The sequence below is a fragment of the Ambystoma mexicanum genome, chromosome 6q (genome assembly GCF_040938575.1).
Source record: "Ambystoma mexicanum isolate Mex_15411 chromosome 6q, UKY_AmexF1_1, whole genome shotgun sequence".
NCBI lineage: Eukaryota > Metazoa > Chordata > Amphibia > Caudata > Ambystomatidae > Ambystoma > Ambystoma mexicanum.
The window spans coordinates 613939498-613955342 of NC_090937.1; the positions used below are offsets into that span (position 1 = coordinate 613939498).

At 45.4% G+C, this 15845-nt stretch overlaps 1 protein-coding gene across 4 annotated transcripts in view; it reads left to right on the forward strand.

Moving 5' to 3' along the window:
- Positions 1 to 15845, forward strand: part of LOC138516177 (cilia- and flagella-associated protein 337-like) — a 716411-nt gene that overhangs the window by 349566 nt on the left and 351000 nt on the right. The window lies entirely within an intron of this gene.

A 15845-nucleotide genomic window follows, 5' to 3' on the forward strand; every position in this document is an offset into this window, starting at 1 on the left:
CTGGGCTGATTTTACTGATGAAAAACCAAAGGTTGATGGCTGGAAGGTTTTGAATAAATCATAACCATGGAGACAGATCAGGGCAACCCTCCAGACCATAGTTTTTCAGCCTGCCAAGCCATTACAGAAGGGGAAAGACCATATGCAAATCAGGATTGGTCCCATCCCAAAAGGGGCAGTCCAGCTGAACTGCTAGGTCACATCCCTTCTACACAAGGCCACAAGCAGCCCTAGACATGTTTCAGCCTTGTTGGGCATCATCAGTGAGGAGTAGCTTGGGTCTCTAGGCCCGGCAGGCTCGGGACGCATGTCTGGGAATCCCTATCCCACTCGGGGCGACTAAAGCAAAAAACAAATGTTTGTGGCTGGAAGGCTTTGGATAAATCATAACCACGGGCACAGCTCTGGGCAACCCTTTGCATATGGTCTTTCCCCTTTTGTAATGGCTTGACAGGCGAAGAACGATGGCGTAGAGGGTTTCCCAGAGCAATGCCAGAGGTTGAGATCAATTCTAAATTTTTCAGCCATCACCTCTTTTGTTTTGCTTGTGTCCAAAACCTATACTTGCTCTCACAACTAAAGTTAAACAACGTGTAGGAATGGCAGCAAAAAAAGAAATAGTGTTCCAAACAATGTTCTGAGCTATTTCCAGCTCCTGGCTTACTTGTCAGCTCCCCTTCTCCAATTCAATATAGTTTCACAAAAGTGGCGGAACTCTCTTTCCCGAGTTGAAGACAGTTCCACAAAACCTCAGGGTTCCCTTCCCGTAGTTCAAGAAAATCAACATGTACTTATTCTCAATCTTGAAAAGATCAAAAACAGTTCCAAACCAGCTTTATACTTCTTCTGGTTTCTTAACAGTTCAATCAGATTGCTTTCTGCAGTTTCACTTCAGCAACCTCTTTGGCTTTCACAATTGTGGTTCCCTGGTCTGGCCGCAGTTATCAGACCACACGGTCGACCCATTACAGGTCGCGCAACCAGGAATCCTAGGATGCCTAGCACACACAGGTTCTTCTGTATTTGTACCTGGGTGACGGTTCACACTCACTTGGCTTCTCCTTGTCAGATTCTTGGCTTTGCCACAATGTGTTCTTTCCTTTGCCAGTCTTTTGGCCTTGCCACAATGTGTTATCATATATAGTTCACTTCATGGTGGATTTTTTGCTTCACCACTTTGCTTTCATGCTGTCTCGCAATCTTCCATACTTGCTTTCTTTTGTGTTTCGTACGACTCGTGCTTTGCTTTCAGTAGGCAGTATTTGAATTTCACACAAACTCGTCATCAAGGCACATCTTTGCCAAGAGCTTTCATTTATTTCAGTATTCAATAACTGTGATTTTTCTGTATGCTGCTTGCATGTTATATTGTCCTTGTATTTTTTTCTCAACCCATTGCTTTGGGTCCATTTAATTTTGCACATGCTTTTTCATTCATTCTGTGTCTAATTCAGCTTCCCCACACAGCCCCAGGAGTGCCCTATTCGAGTGATTTTCCCTCTGTACGCACCGGTTACTAGCGTATCCTCTGGGCAGCTGTGCTTTTTAGTTTAGGCTCCGCTGACACGTTTGCTTTTGACCACAAGCCCTGCTCGCAATTCACTTTTTCTTTGGATCCCGTTGCCAGTTCTGCTTTCTCTCTGCAGACGCTGTCGTTCATTTTTTTTCTTTCTTCTGTGTCCGCAGCTACGGCTGTGGACCTCTGACCAATGAGGCTTCCCCACCTGTGACCTTCTTGCAGCCCACCTGGCCTTTGGCTCCCCAGCTTCCTGGGGTCGTCTGCCGGCGTCCTGGCTCTCCTGGCTCTCCTGTAGGCACACCTCTGCTGCCTCCTCGCATACAGGATTCCCTGCTGGGCCCTTTGCTGCTGGTCGCCTCCCTTTTTATACTCCTGCAACCAATTGACAGGTTGCAAGTGTGAATCCCAAATTGTAATTACCTGGTTGCAATTAGTGGAGCAGTTGAGACATGCCTGACCTTTACAACACTCTACAGGCCTCTTCCTCGACTACTAGAGTAGTGAAATTACTTACTAGTGTTCACTACTCCTATTCGCCTCTTCCTCGTCCAGGGTTGGAGGGAAAATGGTTTACAACAACCGATGAAGGATGAGGGAGGGTGAAGTTGGTTTTCAGAAGGGAAAGGGGGATACCATGTCTCACCTGTGGATATCATCTCCCCAACCCCCAAGGACCCTCCACCCAGGTGATACTCCCTCACCTCTCCACCCCAGGGCCAGGATCCAAAAGCGATGGCCTTTCCCTGATCAGGTGACAACAGGATCCAAGGGGAGTAGGTGTGAGGATACCCTCAGGTTCTCACAAATGACCCCATCCATACTATTCGAGAATATTTCTAAACCTTACGTAATAGCTGGGGAACATTTCTGGATATACAGCATTCAAATAGGTATCAGTGAAACGTCTCCTATCCTCTTAAAAGCGTTCCCAACCTATTTGCTTTTATGCTCCTTTTTCAATTACATTAATTTCCGTAATGTGTTGCAGATCTCCATGTCTAAATATTTGATTTCCTTAACTATTTCCAGTTTTGGATTCACGATTTTCCCCAAAACAGACTTAGGGTAAAAAGGCTGATTTCTGTTGGTAGACAATCCTACATTCTGATTCATCTGAATTTATATTTAGATGATATATTTCATATATATATATTTCTGAGGCTTGTGGAATCTGCTTAGATCACATGCTGTGCATAGGCCGACATCTAGTGGAAGCTGCGGAGTATTACAGTTTGTTTTTCGAAAATCGAAAAAGGGCGTCGACACAGGGCGTGCCAGTAATACTATCCCTAGTGTGACGTCCACTGTACCCATGATCCCTCACCCGTCTAGGATCCCCAGATTGTTTTTTTCCGCCATTCTGGTCGGAAGCACTTCATCGGAGTTCCCTGGCTTTGCCATATTTACATTACAAATAATTCTAATTTGCCCCATTTTCTCACCCCTACGTCGACCAGCATCTCGACGCCGAACCGGGGAGGAGATCAACGTCGAAACCCGACGGATTGGGCCTTGAGGCTTCCGCCTCGGCTCGGGCCTGGGCCGCTGGCCTCGGCCCTACAGTAGGGAGAGTGGGGGGTGGTACACTTCCACACTCGGTTAGAAACACCTTCTTACCTACACACACTTGCCCGCTGCCCACAGGCGCGTATGGAGGGTACGCCCTTTCAGTTTTGCCCCAAGTGTAATAAAAAATACCCTTGGGTAGATAAGCACGCTACGTGCAACCTTTGCCTGCCCAGAGACCACCCCGAGGCGGGTTGCAGGGCCTGTAGCAGGTTTAAGACAAAAACTCTTAAGGACCGCTCCACCAAGCGTTGGGCCCACCACGCCAAGCTAGCAGCTATGGAGGCGGAGGGTACCTTCAGCGACGGCAGCGACGCCGGACTTTCGGACGGCGAGGGCACCAAGGCGTCGAAAGACAGCCTAACGCACGTCCCCGGCCTCGGAAGGTCGTCCGTCCCGGCGACTATGGGGAAGTCCCCCGGCGACAAGAGCGTTACACATACACACGCTAAACACAAAAAACCCACCCGAGATTCGACGTCGTCGAAACCTCGGAAAGAGGCACAAAAGGAGCGGTCCGAAAGGACGTCCTCTGGGCGGTCCCGGTCGAGGTCGCCGCACGACGTCAGGCAAGCCTCCACACTTGCACATAGTGCCTCGCCCATTAACATCACGGAAGATCACTCGTCCGGAGACGAACACGGCTTCCATCCCCAGCCTGCACCCCAGGGAAAGGGTACATCACTTGGGAGTGAGGAGGGCCCAGTTTCGAAGCCTAGTTCGAAACACAGGGTTTCCACCTCCGATCCTCGACGCCAGGCGTCGAAAGATAAGGGAAAGGGTAAACACACTTCCACCCACGGGGAAGGGGGTAAGCAACAAAGGAAACAACCCTTGCAATCCCCCACAACAATAGAACTGACTTCCCCGTCCAAGTCTTCTCAGGGACAGTCCATAGAGAGTTCCAGCAGGGTCACCCCAAGCTCAAAACTCTGGTCATGCGAGGACATTGACAGAGTAATGTCAAGGATGTCCTCCTTAGCAAATTTCTTCGAAAGACACCCTGACCAACTACTAGCTTTAAACCCTCAGGAATCTTCTCCCTCAGGTTCAAGGGACCCTATCCCTTCAAATAAAAGGCCCCAGAACCCTTCGAGGTCCAACCCTATTCTTGCCTTTTCCCTACAGGCCAAGGAGACTCTTCCCTTATAGAGGGCCAGGATTTTGAGACACCAGAAGATCTTGCAGTGTCAGATTATTACGGGGAGGACGAAGACGAGGATGAGCCAGAAAATAGCCCAGATATTTTCAGAATGGACTCACCAGTCGAAAGGGAAGCCCCAGTGTCTGATTCCCCAATAGATAATCAGCCCCTCCTGAATGAACTGCTCTCTCGGGCAGCTAACCACTTCCACATAGACACACAAGGTGTCCAAGAAGAGAGGGACTTCGCGGAGGAACTAATAGGGGAAAGGAAGACAGTAGCCCAGACCATTCCCATCCTGAAATCTATTCAACGCAGAATAGCACCATCTCTTGTCAACCCAAACTTGACAAGACCTGTAAACCCGAGAGTAGAGAAGCTGTTTAAAGCAGCCCAGTCGGACCCTCTATATATTAGAGGCCAACTTAAGCCAGACTCTCTAGTCGTAACTAACACCCGCAAGAGAGCTGGAACCCCATTATCTTCCTCGGAGGCTCCCCCCGACAAAGAAAGTAAGAAACTCTATGGTTTTGGTAGAAAAGTAGCTTCCACGGCAGCCTACCAAACCAGAATCGCGAATTCCACCACACTGTTGGCCAGCTACAACTGCCATCAGTGGGAAGAAGTGGCAGCACTAATAGATTCCGCTCCCGAACCCCTTAAGAGCCAGCTATCTCGCATTTGTGCAGAGGGAAGAAACGTCTCAGGCTGCATTTTAAAAGCAACTTTAGACGCCGCAGACAATGCGGGTAGAATTATAGCAGAGGGGACTGTCATCAAAAGACATGCTTGGTTGAGGCAGTCGGGATTCAGAGCAGAAACACAAGCTGCACTCTTAGACAAACCAGTGGAAAGTGATCTCCTGTTTGGAAAGGCAGTCGAGGACGCACTAAAAAACGCTAAGGAGGAATTCGACACCCTCAAATCCCTTGGCCAGTTAACTACAAAACCACCTAACCAAAGAGGGAACGGCAATTTTCGTCGCCCCCGCGGCCAAAATTCCAATAGAGGAAATAGCTATTCCCACACCCAGGGTACACAGTGGAACACCAACTCACAACAGTCTACCCAGGGATATGGTAGGGCTAGTAGAAGAGGACGTGGTAGAGGCAGAGGCAGCCCCAGTAAAGGAGGCGGCACGCCTCCACCAAAGCAGTGACGCTCATTTCAGGGTCCCTTCCCATGCAACCCCAGTAGGGGGACGAATATCCAGCTTCACCCAGGCATGGGAAGGGATAACATCCGACAGATGGGTGCTGTCGACAGTATCCAAGGGGTACTGTATAGAACTACTGCAACGTCCCCGAAACCACCCTCCAAGACAAAAAGTCCACTCTTTAGAAGATCAAAAGATCCTCCTCGAGGAAGTCTACAATCTGCTCCTAAAGGACGCGATAGAACTCGTCCCAGGACACCAGGTAAACAAGGGTATCTATTCAACTTACTTCCTTGTGCCAAAGAAAGATTTAACAATGCCACTACCAATTCAAGGTACTGCCCTTCGGGATAGCTTCAGCACCAAGGGTATTCACCAAGGTACTGGCGGTGGCAGCTGCACACCTACGCAGGGAGGCAATCCCAGTGTACCCTTATCTAGACGACTGGCTCATAACGGGGGAAACCCCAAAAATCTGCAGATCAAACATTCAGAGGACTATCGACCTCCTCCACGAATTAGGCTTCTCTATCAACGAGAAGAAGTCAAGTCTGGTGCCAAGCACCTCAAAACAGTTTCTAGGAGCTATCCTAGATACTCAGAGAGAATTGACCTTCCCTTCGGAAGAAAGAATTCGGAATATATTTCTGCAAATTCCGCATTATCAGTCAGGTCAACAGATAACAGTACGCAAAGCTATGCGGTTACTGGGCATGATGGCGTCATGCATTTACCTGGTCCCCCACGCGCGTCTGCGCATGCGTCCCATGCAGGAATGGTTGGCGAAACAGTGGTCTCAGGCAAGTGGTCAGTGGGACGATCTAGTGGTCGTTTCGCCAACACTCGTACAGAGCCTACACTGGTGGACAAGAGAGAATATCGCAAAGGGGAAACCCTTTTACGATCCCGAAGTACAGGCAGTGGTTACTACAGATGCATGCCTGACTGGGTGGGGAGCTCACCATCTCCACCACACAGCTCAGGGTCTCTGGTCTCACTCAGTAGCCAAGAACCACATCAATCTGCTAGAGCTTCTGGCAGTATTCCGTGCGCTGCAGGCGTTCGAGCCCCATCTACTGAACTTGTCGGTGCAGATCAGGACGGACAGCACGACAGCCATGTTCTATCTGAACAAGCAAGGAGGGACTCGTTCGCCAAATCTGTCCAAGCTTGCCCAGAAAATATGGATATGGGCACTCAGACGGAACATCTTCCTGTCATCGCAACATGTTCCAGGGGAGCTCAATTCCCTAGCGGATGCTCTAAGCAGAGACCCCCTCCCAGAAGAACACGAATGGGTCCTTCACAGAGACGTAGTAGAAGATCTCTTCTCTCAGTGGGGTTTCCCCACTATAGACCTATTCGCCACAAGCGAAAACAAACAATGCCCAGGATTTGCATCCAGGTTCCCCCAAACGGACTCCCAGGGGAATGCCCTGTGGATGAACTGGTCAGGGATGTTTGCGTACGCTTTTCCACCAACTCCTCTCATCAGGAAGGTGGTGTACAAGATGAACAAGGAATCAATGACGCTCATCCTAGTTGCTCCCATGTGGGCGAGACAACCATGGTTTCCACACCTACGCAGGATGGCGGTGTGCGAGCCCATCAGACTCCCAGCCTGGTACAACCTTCTGTCCCAGCAACAAGGTCAAATACTGCATCAGGAACCCAACTCTATGAACCTAGCAGCATGGCTCCTGAAGTCATAGAGTTTGGACATCTCAAATTACCACAGAGGTGTATGGACATTCTAAAAGAGTCCAGGAAACCAAATACAAGACACTGTTACTTTGACAAGTGGAAAAGATTCGTTATCTGGTGCCAAAATAAACAAATCAACCCGGTTGATTGCACTCCTTCCAACGTTGTAACATACATGCTCCACCTGCTGGATGCAGGGTTGGTTTTTAACTCTCTGAAAGTACACCTGGCAGCCCTCTCGGCTTACACCACATCCCATAACAGGGTCTCGTGGTGGAAAGTACCAGTGGTTAAAGCCTTCATGGAAGGAGTAAAGAGACTTCACCCTCCTATTTCGAACCCACCGCCAGGATGGGACCTCAACGTGGTGCTAGCTAAGCTCATGGGGCCCCCCTTCGAACCCATGCATAAAAGTAGTCTCAAACACCTGACTTATAAAACGGCCTTCTTAGTAGCCATTACCTCCATAAGAAGGGTCAGTGAAATCAAGGCTCTGTCAGTGCAAGATCCTTTCTTTACTATCCACAAGGACAAACTGGTTTTACGCACACACCCTAGGTTCTCACCAAAATTCATATCCAAGTTCCATGTAAACCAGTCCATCGAGCTTCTGGCTTTCTTCCAAAACCCACAAAGCTCGGCTGAGGTGAAACTACACACCCTAGATGTGCGTAGGGCGGTCTTATACTATGTAAATAAAACCAGACCGCTAAGGAAAACAGATCAACTGTTTGTCTCCGTAGCTACAGGCAGAGAGGGGGATCGCGTCTCTAAGGGTGCTATCTCTAAGTGGATTATCAACTGTATACAGCTGTGTTACTCTCTTTCTAAAAAGACTCTGCCGTTTACACCAAGGGCCCACTCTACTAGAGGCATTGGGGCCACTCTGGCTTTCATTGCAAATGTTCCCCTCGACACCATTTGCAAAGCAGCTACTTGGAGCTCTATTCACACTTTTACTCAGCATTACTGCATTGACACTCATTCCAAGACAGATACACAAGTGGGACAAGCGGTTCTAAGACACCTGTTTGCTCATGACCCTTCTCACATCCCACCTCCTGCTTCTGGTACTGCTCGCTAATCTATGCACAGCATGTGATCTAAGCAGATTCCACAAGCCTCAGAAGGGATACATTACTCACCGTAATCGTATTTCTGATGCTTGTATCTGCTTAGATTCACATGCGACCCACCCTTCCTCCCCTCCGAGAGAAGGCGCATGGTTGCTTGTAGTTCTTACCTTTCTGTCTATCTGCTTGGACTATCTGTACTCACGCTACTCCTCATGCTACCTCATGTCAGGAAAAACACAATCTGGGGATCCTAGACGCGTGAGGGATCATGGGTACAGTGGACGTCACACTAGGGATAGTATTACTGGCACGCCCTGTGTCGACGCCCTTTTTCGATTTTCGAAAAACAAACTGTAATACTCCGCAGCTTCCACTAGATGTCGGCCTATGCACAGCATGTGAATCTAAGCAGATACAAGCATCAGAAATACGATTACGGTGAGTAATGTATCCCATATATATATATATATATATATATATATATATATATATATATATATATATATATATATATATATATATATATATAAACTTGATTTAATGATCTCAGAAGCACAGTGGCACAGTGGTGTATGATCAAACAATACTACATCATCTGCATAGGGAGACAAGGCAAAGGGAAGATTACCCAACTAAGGTGAGAATGAATGAGCATTACACAGAAGAAAATGCATGTATGACACATATTCATTGAACAAAATTGCTGCTAACACTCAGCCTGGTTTTAGACAACTTCTACAAACCTTGTGGAAAGCTCTTGAACAGTCTATAAAAGAAACAAATTAAGGTGGTCTTTCTTTTAGCCTTGCAGGTATAGCTAAGGCTGTTATGATCAATGTTCTTTAAATAGTAGAACAGCCTTCCCTAAATCCAATTGGGGACATCTGTAGAATTGTATTATTAGCTTACCAATTTTGTATTCTACTCAAAACTAAACTGGGGAACGCTTTGTTAATGAAATCAAGAAGAAAAATACTCCAATATGCAGCTGGATCTCATCGATTGCCCTTTTTGAAAATAGGAATAAGCAATGCTTCATGCCAGAATTCCAGTGTATTCCTTGTTGGGAAAATGTGGTTAGCCAACAGAAATGCAAAATCTGCTGAGACTCAGCATGTTGTGAAATAGCAACATTAGCTAGTCCATCAGGACTTGGAGCTGCAGATTTTTTGTTTGAATTTAATATGCTTAAGACCTCATCATACTGAAAAGGTAAATATCCAGAATTAACAGAATTGTGAGCTTTGAAGTCCCATTTCTCTTCACAGCCCTGACCCTGAAAAGCATGCATAATAGAAAAATGTCAGGTATCCTCGTTAATTGGCATAAGAGTTCTAGTTGTATTTTCTGCATATGTTTTATTTATACATTTATTTATATATTTATAATGCCCTAGTATCTTTCTTCATTAGTATGTTCAGGCTCTCAGACCATTGTTCAGAGGCTTTATTTTGCCTATAGAATTACAGACAATTTCTTTATTTTTGCTGGATATATTTTTTCTTATTTTTATATGCAAACAACGTGTTATTCAATAGCTGTGAGGCCTTAATGTCTTTACAATATTCATTTCTTTTCTGATCAGGTGATTAGGTGATCAAGCTGTTTGGACTTGCCATCTTTACAAGTCAGGAGTTTATTATTGCGAATAATAGCAACGTGTTCAGTCCAGAATAATATTTATTTTGCCCTAGCCACCTCAATCTGTTTATTTATATTTAATAGTCATAGTCTTATATTTAGCAAACGATTTAAGATTTGTATCTGTTCAAACAATTAACATACCATGAGAATTTAAAGATAATGCACCAAGTTTGATTGTGGTGCACGTAGAGGTGATGCCATAATCCCTTGTTAAAGTAAAATATGTGTGATCACTTTATATATTTTGTTTCATCTCAAGCAAAGAAAATGTATCAAGGCGTGCTTGGTGACACAAAATAAGGTATCGTAACACGTGACGTTACCAGGAATAATCATAGAAATTCTTCTATTTACCATTATAATTTACTAATGTACAAGAAATTCGGTCCAAAATGCACCAAATGTTTTACCTTTCGTTTTTTAACATTCTTGGGGAAATAGATTGGTCAAGAGGTTTATTAGCTACATGAAAGCAGAACTTTTTTCCACTGCACCTGGACATTTCCCCCACATAAAATCATTTTACCAGTAAAAATTCAAGCCAAAGTTCTAAAGCCACATTCAGCTCAATAACTACATGTTTTAGTTCCTGCGAATTGGAAGGGGCATAGACATTTATTATCAATCCGTATTTAATTTGCTGTCATTTATTAAAATAATAGCCTTGCTATATTAGGACCCTCAATCTTATGATTAAATTCATAAGATTAAATGATATTCTTCACACCAATTATTAGTCCCCTTTTGGGGCATCCCAATTTACCCAGCGAGGCTAAGCATTGATATATTGAATAAACATCTAGCCACAGGACAGTTGTTATTTATGTTTCTTGAAGCAGACTTTAAAAGGTCTGTAGATCATTGATCAAGAAACTCTGATATGTTTTGGAGGGGATTTTGTAATTGTTTATTTATAACGCACTTAATACCCAGAGATTTCCAAGCACGGATCCAGGGATCGAACCTGTGTTGCTCTGCGTCGTCTTGCTTGTAAGGCGAGCACATTGCCCCTGAGCTATCCTACCAACACCTTGATTTTACCAGTTTTCATCTGAAGCAAAAGATCCTTTCCTGTGCTCACTTTGAGTTTGATTTTTGTGTGAATGTGTTGACATTTACAGATGAAAGCCCCTGTAGGTGAGGGTGTTCCTAACATAGACTTGTTGTGCTTGGCAATGTTATTTCCCTATTCACTTCAGAAGGAGCAGAGGAGTAGTTGCTTGGAAGAATGTCTGAAAGTCGCAGTGTAAAGTCGCAGTGTTGTTTTCAGTGATAAAGCTTCTAGCCAGGCGCAGACTGAGAATTCCAGTGCTCCAGTGAGAATCTGGTTAATCAAACGTTGCACATTTAGTTTTGGAGCTTTCAGCTACCCAAGCCAGCTTGGTGCGTTGCCTGACTGGATAGATAATATGCTAAACTCAGAGCATGTGGTGCTTTTAAGGTGCCTTTTAATTGCTTACAAGAGAAGCCCCTGGCTGAAATTCACGGGGGAAACACAGAGTAGATCCTGTGTAGAGCTTCATCAAGTGAATTCGAAATAAGTGATAGTTTAGCATATTTCAGATTAAAGTCCATACAGTCTGAGCAGTAAATCATTGGGTAGGACTCTGTTTCACGACTGCGGACTGAACTGAGAAAGAAACTAGACTGGTGTATGTGGTTAGTGTGGCTGATGCAGGCTAGCTAGCTCGCGCAGTGTAAAGATCACGTTCAGTAATAATAATACTATTCTGTGGCAGTGGGAACATAACGTAGAACCTCAAACGTTGAACAGAAAACAAGTTGCAAAGTAGGAGCGCATTCACAGATGATAATATAATGGATGCAAGAAGGACTGATGATTCAAGAGCATGTAACAGAAATCAGTGGGCAAGAAACTATAGTTTATTTTCTGCATTAGCATGACGTAATCTTGGAAGTTGCTGAGAGGCCACCAAAGCCACATTGAGCAGAATTTAAAGAATAACCTGGGGTGGCTTAGACATTCTTTAACTGGAGCGACGTAAATATTTCCCTGCAATGAGTATGAGTGGCCGAGGGACAGAGGGAGCCTCAACAAAACAATGATGGCATAAGGGGGGATGTCGCCACAGAGAAATTTTTTAAATAATTGGTTAGAATTGTGAATTTAAAAGTGCACTTTTTGTAAAAAAAATTATAACAACCGATGCAATTAACAATGAGTTAAGTAGGGTAACACATGAAGAAATTCAATTGATGTTGGGTCGCTATTTGTACATAGGAAACATTTTTAACACATTTTCATGATTCCTATGCCCACAATATATGTCAACTATGCCTCTGTAAATCCCACTTCATGCGGACTGTTCCTTCAATATTTATTTATATTTATTTATTTTATTAAGGTGGTTTATGGTTTAAAGTATATCTTACACATCATCCAAAATCAAAATATTTCCATGTACAATTAATTTACACAATCAAATGTAACTCTTATTTCCTAATAACCTCCAAAATCAATACTACACTTCGACAATACTGTAACGCTCACCTGGCTCCCACGGAGGCGCTGGTCCGGTCTGGGTTGCTGTGGCCTCTTCAAGCGTGATGCGCAGAATTCGGACCACCGATTGAACAGGACCCCCAAATCTTGCTTGTCTGGCCCGTAGGAATATCCTTCTGCAGATGAGAAAGGGGATTAACTGTCTGCTGAATAATGTGCTTGCTCCCCCCTTTCCCCCTTCGTTCTCCTCTGACTTCCTCCAAAACCCCCGGTTTAAGCTCACCTTATGGTTTGGAAGGATGAACTCTCCATCCTGCTTCTGGTGCAGAGCGCGCGTTCGTCCAGTTAATTCACTGGTTTTCAGAATGGCGCTGGCAAATTCACTTGACTTTACTGAGCGACACGCCGTAAGTATGAAGATGCAAGAGTTCAAGTGTGAGCCTCCTTTTATGTTGTCTTTTTTCTGTCCTTTATTTCAGGTGCAGAACAAAGGCGATGCGTTGAGGGGTTAAATTGCCGGGGTAAAATCAGATGAGTCAGTGATGAGGGCGACCCCTCTAAATGTCTTTATAATTCCCCAGTAATGTCTTTTGTCCTTTCCCCATAGGGGCCGGGGTGCGGTACCTGCCAGAGATGTGGTGCCGACCCGAGATGTGGAATGGCTCACCAAGAATAGCCGGTAAGTAATATGGCTGAAAATCCGGCTTTACTCTTGTGTTCCCTTGCTCACCTTTTGTCTCTTCTTCTCTCCCTTAGGTGCGGTGTAGAGATGTGGCGACCGGCACTGAGAGCCGCGATGGAGCCGGGCGGCGTCTTGGGAACAGGTGAGTGAAGCGCCGCGCTGCAACGAGCAACGCAGTGCTTTTAAATGGAAGTCTTCCTTCAGGAATGCTGGCGTGAAGATTCCAGATGCAGGTAAGAAGGTTGAAATAGTTCTTGGTTTTCACCTTTCTCTTCTCTTATTCCCTTACAGGTGTTCCAGGTTCGAGGCGGGCGTGGCTGGAGTCCAGGTGCAGGAGCAGACACGGTGAGCGTTCAGCTGCTGGGATGCAGAACAACGCAAAGCACGTGTGGCTGTCCGGGTGTGGCTTAAATAGCCTTGGAAGAAGTTCCAGGTGAGTATTCTTCCACAGCCCCACCCAAGTAACAAAATAGTTCCTTCAGAAAAATAGTCCCTCCTAAGCCTTATTTGGCTTGGTTCTTCATGCAGCATGGTCTGCATCAAGTGAGTGTGCAGCATGGTCTGCTTCAGGTAAGTGCACCAAACACTTCACTTTATGAGCCTGGCGCCTATGGCGCCAGGACTGATGTCCAACATGAGCCTGGCGCCAACGGCGCCAAGACAGAGTCCAAAGAGCCCCTATTAAGGGCCGCTGGGCTTTTACCCGGGAGCGTGATGCCTGCTCCCGGGGGTGCTGGGCCTGGCCTGGTGCTCCGGGGTAGGCATCATGACAAATACAATATATTCATAGTTTTTTTTAATCTTTCTACAATACCACAGTTGATTGATTTACTTGCACCAGATTTAATGAGATTTGATGACCACTCATGCAACACTCCCAAAACATTATAGTGTTTAGAAAACTAGGGTCTCAAACACATTTCTTAAAGTGTGCTATTTTCACCTTGATTAGAGACTCACACTGAACGGCCCAGTGTTTAAAATTCTCTTGAACCTCTTTTCTTTAAAAGAAATCGACAAATGCTTTTATTCAGGGTTTACATAATCTAGGGCCCGGTAACTCCATGAATTGCAACAAAATCAAATAAAGTCTCATAAAAATACAATGCAAAGCTTTCTGGAAACAATTTAATGTAAGGCATTGGTCAACCAAACAAATGAAGCAACCTGATGTACTCTTGAGCTAGTTTCCTTTGTTTTTAAATAGGATATATTTAAACACCAATTCCATTTGTTTTCCTTCCTTTTCATCAGTGCTAAATATATTTTAATTGTGCCTTCAAAATGATTCATACTTATGCCTTTGGCCAACAGGAATTGATTATTTAACATCTTTAGCTCAGGTTCCTCTAATATATGACAGTATTGTGCCACAGTAAGAGGACATGTTAATGCTGACTGTGTCAGCACTGCCCAGTATAAATGCCAGCCGTGGCACTGTAAAATACACTTCCATAATACCTGTGCCCACAATATATGCCAATACTGTACCACTGTAAAGAGACAAGGCTGGGCCAATACTGCCATTGTATGAACACATTCAGGCTGGCTATGTCCAAACATGCCAGTATTGCCATTTTAAAAAGACACAATAAAACTCAAATTGCCATTGAGGTAAGATATTTTCAGTTTAGGCACTTTACAAGCACACCCAAGATTTCTGTGCATAGTACTGCCATAATTGCCACTCTGTACTGATACTTGCATACTAGCCACAGACCAAAATATTGCACGATTTCTGTCACAAACTTCCAGCACCTCCCAGACCCCAGATTCTTCCTTTATTTGCCCCCTCCACCCGCCATGCAATGACAGCCAAGAGCTTCCTCTCACTGCACAGACATACACTCCAACCCCATCCCCATACACACAAATAATTCACACAAACGCAGACACACAAACCCCCCTCCGAAATACACCGGCATAGACATACAAACACAAAGTTTTCTTTTTTCACTTGCTTGACTCTAGGCTGCCTCCCTTAGGACTGCCTGCACTGACAGCTCACCAGTAGGACATCTTCAGGCAGAAAGCAGGGAGAGGTGTAAATTGACCCCCCTCCCCCATCCCTCCCTGCGTTCTGCTTACTGGGTGTTGGCACTCCGAATGTGGTGCCTGGGGCAAGCCTAATCCACCGAGATGCACAGGTGCACCCCCTCTCAAGATACAGCATGCCTCAGCATGCACGCCCAATGTCCTATGTAAGAATGGGAAAGCAAAAGTCCCCCGGCATTGCATTGCCAAATGGGTATATGCCAGATGGGGAAATGCAAGTAATAGTGGGGAACGTTACCACTGGCCCAGCAATGTTCCTTCAGTTGCTTACTGCAGCTGAGGGAGCGCTTGGCTTTTACTGGGCCTCTCCTCCTTACTCTTCTGTAATTGACTCCATGGCACCGCCTCTCCCTCGTTTCGAACGTGCGAACTAAGAGTAATTTAACCCGATGGGCATAGAGAGCCAAAGGTGTTTCTGTGTGGAAGGCACTATACAGTGTTTTGTCACTGCCTTCTTCAGAAGACTCACTGGGACCCTTGGTAGAAGCTAGATAGTGCACAGAAACAGATACAAGGCACAAGATAGGACAGATTGTTTATTGATGCATGGAAAGCCTGGAAGGGAATCTGACAGGGGTCTAAGAAAAAGCTGAACTGGGACTTGGAGTTAAAGAATAGTACAAGGGAAACTGGATCCATAGCATGATACAGAACTGAGAAATGCACAAGTCATTAACGGACAGGAGCAATTTGCCAACACAGGAGATGCACATGGAACCTACATGGAACAACCTTAGCCAGCAGCAAAGCTGTACCTGTCACTAGTACTAAGGAAAATGCAATCAGGACTAAAAAGATTAACAGAATCACAGGGATTTTTGTAACATTCAAAGGA